The 13,500-nt window shown below is 38.8% G+C and overlaps 1 pseudogene; it reads right to left on the bottom strand.

Annotated features, from left to right (window-relative positions):
- Positions 1-13,500, bottom strand: part of LOC100428681 (methylosome protein WDR77-like) — a 32,883-nt pseudogene that overhangs the window by 19,253 nt on the left and 130 nt on the right.

The raw sequence follows: 13,500 nt of genomic DNA, 5'->3' as shown, positions 1-13,500 counted from the left end.
GGCTTTTAAAACAAGAGGGGATGGTAGTGGAAATAATCAGATTGCCTCTTTGGAAAGATAACTATGAAAGTATTTAGTAGTTTTTCAGTGGGGGGGAGGGAACATGTTTAGTGTTGGAGGTAGGCTGACTTGTCAAAAAGCAATTCCAATCATTTAAACAAGACCTGATTATCCAGATTCAAAATGGTGGAGAGATGGAGAAAAAAATTAAATAAAAAATATAGTCCATTGGACTCAGTGAAAGAAAGGAAGTTTAGGAGAGAAAGTGGTATACCAATGGGGCCTGTTAAATATCAGGTGGAAAGGATTCCTCATCCATTGAGAATTAGGAATTCACATTTGAGGGAGAAAGAGGCTCTGTGATCTTAAAGTCATAGATTTGAGTATTGTTGGGGTCTAGGTAGGAAGCTGAAGCTAAGAGAGTGGGCAAATGAGGGGTGTCAATAGTGGGGACACCCCATCTCTTAGCAACATTCCTTAACATCCTTGGCACCTGGTCCTTCTGAGGCATCATCCCTTCAAATGATTTTCCCCCAAATTATAATCACTATGGTATAGCAATATTCTTCTATATGGCAACTAATATTTTCTGAAACTTATATAAATATTGAATACATGCATCTTACAATTGCCTTTCTGTAAGCTGTGTGTATGGGCATCTTGATTAAAATTTCCTGTTTGTAATGATCTGGAAACATGTAATCCAAATAAAAGAGACGTGTTTGTCAGGCAAAAGCAGTTTTAAGGCAAAATGTGTCCCCCCCCAGCCCAGCCCCCTATAACTTTACTTTGGCTTTTACCCAGTTACTAAGTTTAAAGCTATACCTGGACAAGAAAAGGAGAAGAGAAGAAATCCAGAGAAAGTTGTCAATCCTACCTGGGTATCAGTGGTTTTTAAAACAAAAACCACACAGGCCAGGTACAGTGGCTCATGCCTGTAATTCTCTCACTTTGGGAGGCTGAGCTGGGAGGATCACTTGAGCTCGAGTTTGAGACCAGCCTGGGCAACACAGTGAGATTTTATCTCTACTAAAAAGATAAAAATAAAAAAAATTAGATGGGCATGGTGGCTCATGCCTGTAGACCCAGCTATTGGGAGGCTGAGGTGGGAGGATCACTTAAGCCCAGCAGGTCAAGGCTGCAATGATCCATGATTGTGCCACTGCACTCCAACCTGGGTGAAGTGACACAGCAAGACTCTGTCTCGAAATACACACACACACACTTGGGTCTTGTCTGTGGAGATTTTGATCCAGCAGGTCTGAGGAACAAAAACCAAGAGAGAATGGTTTTATGTAAAAGCCACAGGAGAAGCATTTAAAAGAGAGACTAGGAAACCTTGCCTAATGCAGCAGAGATGCTAACTATGAGACAGATCAGACAGTACCCTAAATATCCCTAAACCCATGAGGTCCTTAGGGGGGCTGCCATTGGGGTGTGAAGGACCAGATCGTTTGCTGAAGTGAATTTGTAACAGTGGTGAAGGAGGTTCTTATAACTCAAGGAAAGGAATTTGTTGACTAAAGCTTTGTTGAACAGCGGTGGGGACCCATTTGGGATTGGAACCTATAGATTTAAAATGATTTCAGTTTGCATGAATTCATAAATTCAGTCAATGTTGTTGTAGGCACTGAGGACAGAGAAGTGAATAAAATTTACCAGAATCATACATTTTAGAGAGAAGTGGACAATAAACAGGTAACTCAACAAAGATGTTCATTTTAGAAAGTGGTAAGTGCTGTTGCAGGAAACAAACAGCAGTGGCGAGACACAGAAGGAAAGGAGAGTTACCCACAGGAGCAGGTAGCATCTCAAGGAAGGCCAAACAAAAGGAAAAACTTGTTTGGATTAATCCAAAAGGATGTGGGGAAAGAGGAGGCTGTGGAAGGGGATGATGCCTTGGAAGGACTAGGTGCCAAGGATATTAAGGTATGATGCTAAGAGACGGTTGAAGCAATGAACTCTGTTAGCCAGATTGGATATTAATGAAAGCGAAGCTGTCTTCTAAGTTCCATAAGTCTTTAGTCCCACAGCATTATTTGTCTTCTAATGTAATTAATTTTTGTTACCTACCTCCTTACTAGATCCTGGGTTCTTCCAGGGAAGGGACTTTCTCCACCAGATTCTTCAGATTCTTCCTTGAATTCCTAATACAAATACTTCATAGGTCAGGATGGTTTCCTTCTGAAATCCCAACTGAAAATATTTGACTCTCACTCCCCCTTGTGGTACTCTAATATACCCCAAATGATCTTCCTCATGTGTAGGGAGATGATAGGGTCCTCCACAACCCCAGGTAGCTTGTTTGTCCAGACAAATGAAGAGTAATGTTAGAGAAAATCCTTAAAGATGACAGAACGAATTCAATGGTTTAAACTGCTTATCTTGATTTGATTTAAAGATTTCTGGGAGAAAACAAAGAGATCAGGAATGGATGTAGTATTTGGAAGCTCTTTGCAAGAAGCTGGGAAAACAATTTTTATCTGAGTTTGAAGAAAAAGGGGTTAAGATGATTTATTATGCTGTAATGTATTTATTCAATAATATAGAAGATAATTATGTCTTTGTCTACCCTGAGACTTTCTTCTCATTGTATTATGTCTCTGCGGCAAACTCAGCTCACATGAGGAAACTTACATGCATTTAGATACTTTACCTTGAGAACAGCTTTGTAGTTTGATAGTCAAGCTCTCTAACTCAGTCATTCTGTTAAAATGTCTTTTATTTCAAAAATCTCTCATCATAAGTTAAAAAATGGTTATCTCTAAAGAAAAAAACCTGTAAAATGTAATAAAATTTAATTACATTCTGTATCTGCTTTTAACTGCTGTATCTTTAATGGCTCTATCAATCAAATAATCCAAGGATTAGATATTATACATGCTAAAATTAACTAGATTGGGGCTTGTAAGATCTTATGTGCTTAAATCATGGCTCTGGACTCTTCTGGAACTTCATTCCAAACTGGCAATGAAAACTCCCTCTGACAATGTGCCCTTAATGTTCCAGCTGCTCATAATTTCTCTCAATTTCATAAAGCAACACCCTATTTCCCTTTACGGCTGCTAAATCTAAATACAGATACTAAAATTTTCCTTCAAAACTCTTATTTGGAATTCTGAATGCATTTCTTTCATAAGGAGTGTTTGATAGAACCAGCCTAAGTTCTGGTTCTAGACAGATTGGGCAGGTTAGTTTTTTTATCTCTCCTCTATCCAACATCTACTCTCCAGCATCCTTATTTTTGTATCTATCACTTTCTATAAGAGACCATGTTCTTTCACACAAAAGAACACTTTTCAGCAGAATTAATACAATTTAAAAACAAAGTTACAGAGTAGTTTTGTAATACCATCAAAAGGCTTCTAAAATAGTGTGAGTTACACATCCCAGCTTAATGTTGTAAAGCCTTGAATTGTGATCCTGTCTTAATTCTAAATAAAGCAATGTGGGCTCTGCTTCTTCTTCTTAATTTTTTTAATCTTTAATTTTTAAAAATCAAAGTAGCAGGAGGCACTCATTTACATTATAGTTTATTGACATTATATTTTAGTGGCAAGAACAAAGTCATTTTGATATAGGGCAATTTAAAATAATTGCTCTTCTCAGAAGGAAAATTAGTTGGCCTGGTGGATCAGCCTATTTAGGCAATATGTCTCCATATGTCATCTCGCTGCTCTCCACACCACCTGCTTGAGTTCCCATCAGGGACACAGACCGATGAGATCACTGCAGCAAGCTATAGATCTTGGGCAAGTTAACCAGTCTGGTTTTGCTTGGTAATGAGGAGAGTGTCTCTGGAAAATAGGAAATTGGAATCTGTCACCTCTCAGCAAACTGATGAGTGATTGCTATTGTTTTGCATCTCTGAAGGGTTAGCACAGTTTATTAGCTATTCTTCAGCCCTGAGAGTTCAGTGTCACTTTTATTTTACAGGCAAGAATCTGAGAAGTGTGTTGTGCAGCATAATTGTTAAAAACGAAGTGAAAGTGAGCAGTTTCTCTGTGAGTCTTAGGACACTAGCTTCACCTGCCTTCAGCAATATTAGTGATGAGAAGGGGAGGAGAATTTCAAGGGGATATTGGCTAGAGCATAAATCAAAACACTCTCTGGAAGTGACTCAAAATGCTTTTTCCCTTAGGAGTGATTCTAGTTCCCCAACTCCTGAAATCAAAATTCAGAAACACCAATGAACAATGTGACAAAAAAGGTATGGCAAAAATTTTAATAATTCCTGATTTTGATTAGAAAGACATGTTTGGGTTTTAGAATTAATTATTGAAGACCAAAACGGAATCAGAATTATCTTAGTAAAACCATTTTTTTAAATTAAACAAACTTGCTGGAGAGAAGGTTTCAAGTTATTAGTCATTGCTTTATTTTATTAAAAAATCTTTAGATAAAGTAATACTTCTTTTGATGAAAAACTATAAATTACAGACTTAGAAAGACTTTAAAGGTATTCAGTTCCAAGCTATCATTTTGTTTGAAGTTACTAGGTAATAATGAATAACTGTTACCACTACAACTGAAAGAAAATATGTACTTTCTTGATAATAGTCCTACTAAGCCATGTTTTCAAACTCCAAGTCATGACCACTTAGTTGATCCTGACTAGCATTTTAAAACTGAAAAATAAATAAATGAATGAACACCAATGAAAAATAACAATAAGAATTAAGAAATATCAGGATATAGCTCACACTGGAAGGGTAAGTAAGATGTCATGAAACGATTGTTTTAATTACATTGTATATGTATATATGTGGCCTATGATATAAAATATATTATTTAAGGTGGGTCAGAAAAGTTTGGAAACCACCACATTTCCATTTGAGTACGAGGACATGAAAAGAAACAGATTCTTTGTGTACACACTAGCAGGTTCCCACTTCTGGAGCCAGTGACTCCCATTGAATAGATTTCATGGCCCATTATACAGCACGTAGATTTGTTTCCACAGTCGGGATTTATTTCTCTCCACAGTACAACCAGAACCCCATTTTCTGGCTGTGGGTCAAGCCCTTTGATTTAAACAGAACCTTTGTGTCCTTGACTCTCTCTTTCCCAAAGACTCTATTCTCTCCCTCTGATAAATTATGGCTAACTCAATATTATCCCCAAATCACATCTAGTTAAAGTTTGGACAATCATGACTGTATATTATTTACATAGAGTATCTTTAGCCTTTTAAACAAGACTGTTGTGTTGTGACAGTTTTTTCTTCCTAAAAAACATTTTTATGAAGACATAACTTTGAATAATGCATTTAAATCAAAGAAAAACTTCATCTTGACATTGTTGAGAGACACTTTCTATGAAAGGAATATGCCCAAATTTCCAGCAGGAACTGATCTCTTGAGATACTGTTGGCTGGAGGCAAAAACTGATGCTGTGATAATTTCTGTCTTCTTTTCAATGAGAACGTAAATGTTCATGTTCCAGAGGGAACAATGGCACTGGGAATGTGAATATTTACTTCAGGGAATTCAGGGAAGAGGAAAACCTGGTCTCGGCACTGCCAAGGGGTGTATTAATTTCCTGTGACTGCTGTAACAAATTATCACAAATTTAGTGGCTTAAAACAACACAAATGTATTATCTTACAGTTCTGTAGGCCAGAAGTCCCACACAGGTCTCACTGGGCCAGAATCAAGGTGTTGTCAGAACCGTGTTCCTTCTGGATGCTCTGGGGAGAATCAAATTCCTTGCCTTTGCCAGCTTTGAGAGACTGCCTGAGTTCTTTGGCTCAGGGCTCCTTCACTCCAACCACTTGTCCCATCTCCTCCTCTGACTCTGACTTTCCTTCCTCCCCTTCTAAGGCCCCCTGGGATTACATTGGGTCCACCTAGATAATCTCCACATCTCAAATTCCTTAACTTAATCACACCTGCAAAGTCCCTTTTGTCAAGTAAAGTAATGCATTTACAGGCTCAGTGGATTATGACAAAGACCTCTTTGCGGGCATGGGGGAGGAGGAATTATTTTGCCTACCACAGGGGACTATGGAGATTAGGTCTAGAATAATCCTTCAGGTTTCCTTGATTTGTGAATATGGCTTTTCTGCTGGTGATATTCTTGCAGAAGGAGAGCTGAGTTCCTGGAATCATTCACTCTGGGCACCTGCAAAGTTCAAGGATTGGCAGCTGTGGCCACTCTGCAGCCATTTACAGCTCTGCCTTTTTCCTCTTGGGCCGCACAATGCACTTGCTCAAAAATGAACGATTACATCTCTGATTACTGGTGTTTGCTTCCCAGCATTTAACATTCATCTGTGCCCCCTGAAGGGCTTTATCATTTGAGCTTTAAAGCATTTCTTCTAAACTACATTTTTTATGGCTATTTTTAAGCTTCCCCGTTATGCCTGGATAAGAAACCAGGGCTTAACAGAAGGAAGAACAGTGAATAAAGCCCACAGGTGAAACAGGGCAGACTGGGGATAAAAATGCATGAGAAGAGAGGCTGGAGGCCTTCAAAAAGGATTTTCAAGATAAAGCACGCAGCAAAAACGTGGAAGCTACATTAATTTAAAAAAAAAAGTACAGGGTCGGTGATAAAAGTCCATGAAGTCAGAGAAAAAAAATTACACATATACATTTGCAAACACAGGAAGCTGTGTTTGAAGAGAAGCTCCTGCACATGCAGTAATGCTACTGCAGATACCCTGGAGGTCAGCTTGATGGCTAAAACACTCAATGTGCAGTGGTCAGAATGGACATTGCTGACCAGGGGATTTAGGCTTGCTTTCCTGAAAGATTACTGTTTATTAATTGAATGCATCCTTTGAGGCTAGAAGCTTCTGCAATATTATTCCTCTATTTTTCTTTCTCTCTTTTTTTTTTGCACTGAGATATAAAGAGTTATGGGAAATAAGGAATTGGCAGTCAACAGAGGAAAGATGAGGAGAACCTGAGTTCATGAAGCTGTTTCCACCATAACCTCTCCTGATTTCTGGAGCAAGTAATTGGGTAAAAGAAATTCTCCCAAGGCCTCAGGATTCTAGAGCCCTCAGATGTGAAGTCTGTGATTTCTCAAAACCAGATTCTCTCCTCAGATTGATTTTGGATAGCAAACTAAAAACACCCTTAAAGGGATTAAGCACTGACTCAGTCCTTATAAATTACGTTCACGATAAGAAACCTCTGTATGCTTTAAAGTAGGTAAATCTTAAGTGTAATGATTACTTAATTCATTGGAAATATTTGCCTAATTTTCAGGTTAATTTCAGGACCAACAGTGGTTTTTTAAAATAATGGATTGATGAGAAGTTATTTGGAAAATGTAGTGAAAATGTGTCCATTTGACACAATAGAAGTTTATGCCAATAAAGGAAAAGATGGGAATATGTGGAAAGTGTACATTGTGATGATAGAGATATAGGCTTTTTCCTAATTCACATGTGTTCAGAAAGTCCTGGAACTTTCCTATTGTGATTATGCTACTATATTGTTGATTGTATACTAAAGGAAAACAAGATTGACTTATCAATTTTGCATTTCTTTTTACACATACTCGCTGCTCAACCTAAAGAATCTGGGTGGACACACTCAGATCTTGGTGATACAAGCAACCTTAATCAAGGACTAGCATTGCGAAACCCACATATGTTCCAGGAGAGAAATAACCAAGATAGTAACAGAGCCCAAAAGCCTATGGCATAAGTTTCCTTACCAAATATCTGTGTATTGGAGTTTCTCATAGATAATATCTGCACTCAGCACACCCCCATCTGTGTGTGCTAGTCATGAACTGTGCTCGAATCCAGCAGGATCTATTTATTTCCAAAATAACTGTGTCTTGATCAAATACGATTCATGTGTGTGCATTGTACGCAGTAGACACACTCGGCCGGATGTGGCTCTTTTCCCTGACTGCCTTGATTCAATGGGAACCAGGCATTTTCCAACTAAACAGCTGTGGCTTGGGGAGAATCCAGGTGTTTTTCTCACTGAATATTTGTGGGATTGGCAGGGTCCTGGGTATTTCCTTTGCTTTCTCTTGCCTGGAATTATTATAACATATATTATGTATATATATTTCAATGAACTTTACTTTGTCCCAGGAAACAGATCGGCTTCCTTAACTTCTCACAAAGAACAATAGCACTTAGAAAAATATGGGCAGGATCCAATGCTATTTATCTTTTTTTTTCACCAGCTTTATCTATCATGCTGTCTTATACAAACACAGGAATATTCTAAAAATTCTTTTATGTGAAAGCAAGTAGATTACCTTTCCACCCTGAATAATTACCAACCCAGCAAGTGTTGCTTTATTGGAATGGGGGTGTCACACCTGTTCCAACATCCACTTGTTAACCTTTTGGACTTGGCTTCAATTTCTGATTGAAGAAGTAAGTCAGCCTCCCCAGGTTTGGCAATGCATAGACCCTGTTAGAAAATGGTGTGTGGTTTTGGTTTCCACATCTGATACAATATATAGGAAAATTGGAAAGAGTTCAGAGAACAGAAACAAAATGATTAAAGGGTTGGGGGAATGAGGAGCTGGGATTATTTCATCTAAAGAAAAGCTTTTACAAAAGGCATGTGCCAAAGACAGAATTAGAAAAGCCAAATTATAGAGGCTATGTGGTTGAACAGGTTTGATTGGCCTTTGTAGGCCATCCCGAGTCTGTTGGAGGGAATGGGGAGAAGTTGGTCTGCCTTACCAAGCATTGGGAAGGAGAATAAGCAACATAGGAGAGAAAATGGGAAATTAGACAGGAATTACCTTAGCTAGGGAGTCTGAGATCTGCATATACCACAATCTTCAAAAGCAGGGACAACTTTGGTATATGCACTTCTACATTCCAGCTTCTACTAGATCTGGAACTACGATTCAATATAGTATGATAAAACAAACTTAATGATAAGCCTTGTTATAGTTCCCTTCAACTATATGATGAAGTGTTGGCATAAAATATTATTGACCAGTTTTTCTTCATCTTCCCAAAAATCAAAGTAAATAACTATATGTTGATATTCAAATCAGAGATTCATAATCTGTAAAATGTGATCATATTCTGTGGAGTTGAGAATATCATACAGGCATGTGGAGAATTTGTTCTCAATGTTGAAAAAAAGGAAAAGACTATCATTTCTTTTGGGTGGCTTAGAATCTAAGACAGAAAGATGTACTTGATTACTTATTAGGATCCCTATTATGTCCAGGATTTTGATTTTAAAAACTTTAAGAACACAAAATATATGTAGATTCTAAATACTGGCCATACTATTAAATACTAAATCATCTCCACTTCCACAAAGCTCTGTATTAGTTAGGGTTCTTCCCAGCATGACATAACCTTCCTAGCAGCATCTAGACCAGTGTTTCACCAAACAATGTGGGCACCGTAGCCTTGGCCAACTTGACATATCACATTTAACCATCACAAGCTCCAAACACTCTGGTTCAAACATTTACAGAAAGATGGCATGTGAGTCAAGGGAGTATGGGGGCTTCCTGATGTAATGCACCCTTCTTAACCCTCAGAGGACCAGCTCCATGGGTGAGGAGTTGGGAAGGAACCCTCCATGTCACAGGATTCTCCTTACTGGCCTTTAAGTACCATTTCTAAGTACGGAGTTGGTTTTTTTTGTTGTTGCTGCATTTTCAAGTACTGACTTGTGACTATCCTCTTGTGCCTCCCCACCACTCCCACTAACATGCTCACAAGTTCCTCCTTCTGTAGTTCTCCCAGGTCTTTCCAAAACTCACTTTATCACTGTACTGATTTTATAAAGAATTCAGAAGAAATCTTATTAAAGAAAATCATGAAGACAGTAAATGACCAGTGAACATCATGAACACTGGAGTAAAACTGGGTTCAGGTTCCAATTCTACTACCTGTGGGACTTTGGTCACATGACTTGTAATGCTCCTGAACCTCAGTTTCCTCATCTGTAAGATGGGAATACTTTTTATGACTCCTTTCCTAAAAGGTTGATGTGAGGTGCTTTGAACACTGCTTTGAGCACTTAGTAACTACGCTATTTAAATTATTACAGAGCTGAGGGCTACCTACAGTCTGTGAGAAAATGTTTCTGAAGATGGACGTCCTGTATTACTTAAACTGCATAGCACAAAATGAAGAAATGCCTTGAGCTTTTTTGTCCAAAGTTTCTGTTTACAATACTGGAGAGTTTTGAGTTTTTTTTTTTTTTTTTTTTGAGACGGGCTCTCACTCTGTCATCCAAGCTGGAGTGCAGTGGCAATGACACAGCTCAATGTCTTGGGTTCAAGCCATCCTGGCATCTCAGCCTCCTGAGTAGCTGGGACTACAGGTATGCATCAGCGTGCCTGGCTATTTTTAATTTTTTTTGTTGAGAGAGGGTCTTGCCACATTGCCCAGGCTGGTTTTTCCTTCCTGGACTCAAGCGATCCTCCTGCCTTGGCCTCTGAAAGTGCTGGGATTACAGGCGTGAGCCACTGTATCCAGCTAGATAGTGGGAATTTTATATCCTTCCCCTTCACACACTCTGGGGGGCTAAGAAGTCAGAGTTTGATATTACTGAGAATTCCAAAATAATTCACTCCTAAAACATTTCATCATACAAACAATAGAAGGCTAGAAAAATACTATTTACCACATGCATTCTAGGTACCAATCCACATATATTGCCTCATTTAAGGCCCATGGCATTCCTGTAAATTAGATGTATCATCCCCAATTTAGAAAGGAGGAAACTCTAAGGCTTAAAATTTAAATAACTCGCCCCAAATTATAGAGCAGAATAAGGGTTTTCTAACTTCAAAGCTAAAACTCTGGCCAGTTACACCATGATGCTTCCCTTATAAGGATCAGACCTTGACCTATTTCTTGCAGGCTGTTGGCTTCTGTATTATCTAAAATTATTTTTCACATATCTGAGAAATGCTCTTATTTCTCTTACTTTACAAAATTGAATTCTTAATTCTATAGTTAAGGACATTCAGGACATTCAATGAAGGGTAATTGTGAAATGGACAGGAGACCTTGAATTGCACATGCTTGAAATATAAAGCTTTAGAACTAATGGGAAAATAGGTGTCTGAAGTTCTTGATTTTCCATTTGTTTTCCACTGTTTCTAAACTAAACCACTGTTTACAAAGAATGTGTCAGTGAAAGATGCAGTAAAAGATGCTTCTTTTCCTTTATTTTTAGACTCAAGTAAATATTTGTTAACAATGTGGTTGATATAGTTTGGATCTGTGTCCCCGCCCAAATCTCATGTTGAATGGTAATCCCCAGTGTTAAAGGTGGGACCTGGTGGGAGGTGACTGGTTCATGAGGCAGTTTCTTATGAATGGTTTAGCATCATCCCCTGATGCTGTCCTCATGATAGTGAGTGAATTCTTATGAGATGTGTTTGCTTAAAAGTGTATAGCATCTCCCCATTCATTTTCTTCCTCCTGCCTGCTTCCCCTTTGCTTTCTGCTATGACTGTAACTTTCCTGAGGCCTCCCCAGAAGCTGATCCTGCCATGCTTCCTGTACAGCTTGCAGAACCATGAGCCAATTAAACTTTTTTTCTTCATAAATTACCCAGTCTCAGGTTCTTTATAGCAATGCAAGAACAGACTCATACAATGGTTTACAAAGTAAGTTGATGAGGCTGAAAAATAAGTTGAAGAAGCCCTGTGAAATAATTAAGATGAGTAAGATTGCAAAGATAGAATTCATCACAGTGAAGATTCTCATGGCCAATTCATTCTTGGTTATGGCTTCAAACTTCTACTTTAACAGACAAATCCATTCACTTACCCATAGGTTCAGCCAACCATCTGTCCAACACATATTTAGTAAATAGAGACACACTACATGCTAGGTACTGTTCTAGGTGCTGAGATAAAGCAGAATGAGGGTTTTGAGGTTGTGATAATCTAATAAACAGATGAAAAAAGCAAGTTGATTTCAGATGCTGATAGGTGCTGTGAATGAAATATACTGAAAGGATATAGGGTTTATAGTGGAAAGGCTATCTGAGGCAGGGTGATTAGGGAAGATCTTTCCTAACAGAGGGCATTGGAGTTGAGACCTGAATGAGAATGAGCTAGATCTTTCCAAAGCAGAAAAAAGAACTCCGAGGCATGGAAAGTTCTAACAATTCAAAGGTACAAGATCAAAAAGAAGGCAGATGGCCGAGTCCAGAGTGGTGGTATGAGGCAAGGTCAGAAAGATGGATAGGATCCTGTACTATTAAAAGGACTTTGATTGAAGGAGTCTGAATTATAATCTAAGTATAGTGGAGTCGTTTCAGGTTCTAAGCAGGAGGTAATATGATTTGAGACAACTTTAAAAACATTAATCCAGATGCTTGTTCAAGAATTACTTATAGGCCGGTTGCTGTGGCTCAAGCTGTAATCCTAGCACTTTGGGAGGCCTAGGCAGGAGGATTGTTTGGCCCCAGGAGTTTGAGACCAGCCTGGGCAATATAGTGAGACCTCATCTCTACAAAAAATAAACAAATTGATAAAATAAAATAAAAATTTGCCAGGTATAGTGATGAGCACCTATAGTCCCAGCTACTCTGGAAGCTGAGGTGATGGAATCACTTGATTCCAGGAGACAGAGGTTGCAGTGAGCCATGATTGTGCCACTGCACTCCAGCCTGGGTAACAGAGTGAGATCCTGACTCAGAAAACAACAACAGCAACAACAACAACAACAATAGCAAAAACAAAAAAGAATTACTTATACAAGGGCAAGAGTGGAGGGGGAGGGCCTAGTTAGGGTGCGAATGCAGACTGAAGATTAAAAGACTCTAAAGACATAACAAATCTCTTTAATGGTTAAAGAGAGTTTTAACCATTAAAACTATTTTAATGGTTAAAATAAATTCAGCTTTCTTTCCCCCAAAGAAAGCTGGGGGAAAGAAAACTGAATTTATTTTAATAATGTCCCCATTTACAGCAACATATCTGCTACAAAGTCAATTATTTTATTGTTATTTGGTCACAGGTAGAGATAACGGTGTGGCTGTGGATTAGCAATTATATATAACTCCATTGCACATTAAAAAAGGCATTTTATTATTGCTGCAAGAAACCACTATGCAGGGCTTTTGGTCCTCCCTAAAGGAGAGAAACAGTATCTAGGAAATTAATTCTTCTATCTGGCTCAAATGCGAAATTGCAGAAACCATTCGCTAAATATGGCCAGCCATTCTTGAGTCCAGAGAGGCTCTTCTCACGCATGCTTTATTAGAGGTCATTGATCGGTTTCTACCAATTATTATGGTTAACTGAAGGGAAATCTGCGACTATGGCCATTTATTGGCATTTGCGTTCGGCTCAGACAGAAGCGAGTTTTGAAAGTGGTATCTGTAGAGTGGTCCTGCTTGCAAACTTCCTTGCCTAGGGGTGGTGGTGGAGCGCTGAGGGCTTGCGGCGTGCCAGCCATCGGGGCTTTCTGCTCATCAATCAGGTCAAACATCCTGGAAGTGTTATGATGGCGCTGAATGCAGAAAAAGCGTTCTCAGGGCGTATATATTGTCGTCATTCCTGGTGGCAGAGGGGAGT

This window comes from Macaca mulatta, chromosome 5, assembly GCF_049350105.2.
Source record: "Macaca mulatta isolate MMU2019108-1 chromosome 5, T2T-MMU8v2.0, whole genome shotgun sequence".
Taxonomy (NCBI): Eukaryota; Metazoa; Chordata; class Mammalia; order Primates; family Cercopithecidae; genus Macaca; species Macaca mulatta.
This window is presented reverse-complemented; position numbering and strand designations above follow the sequence as displayed.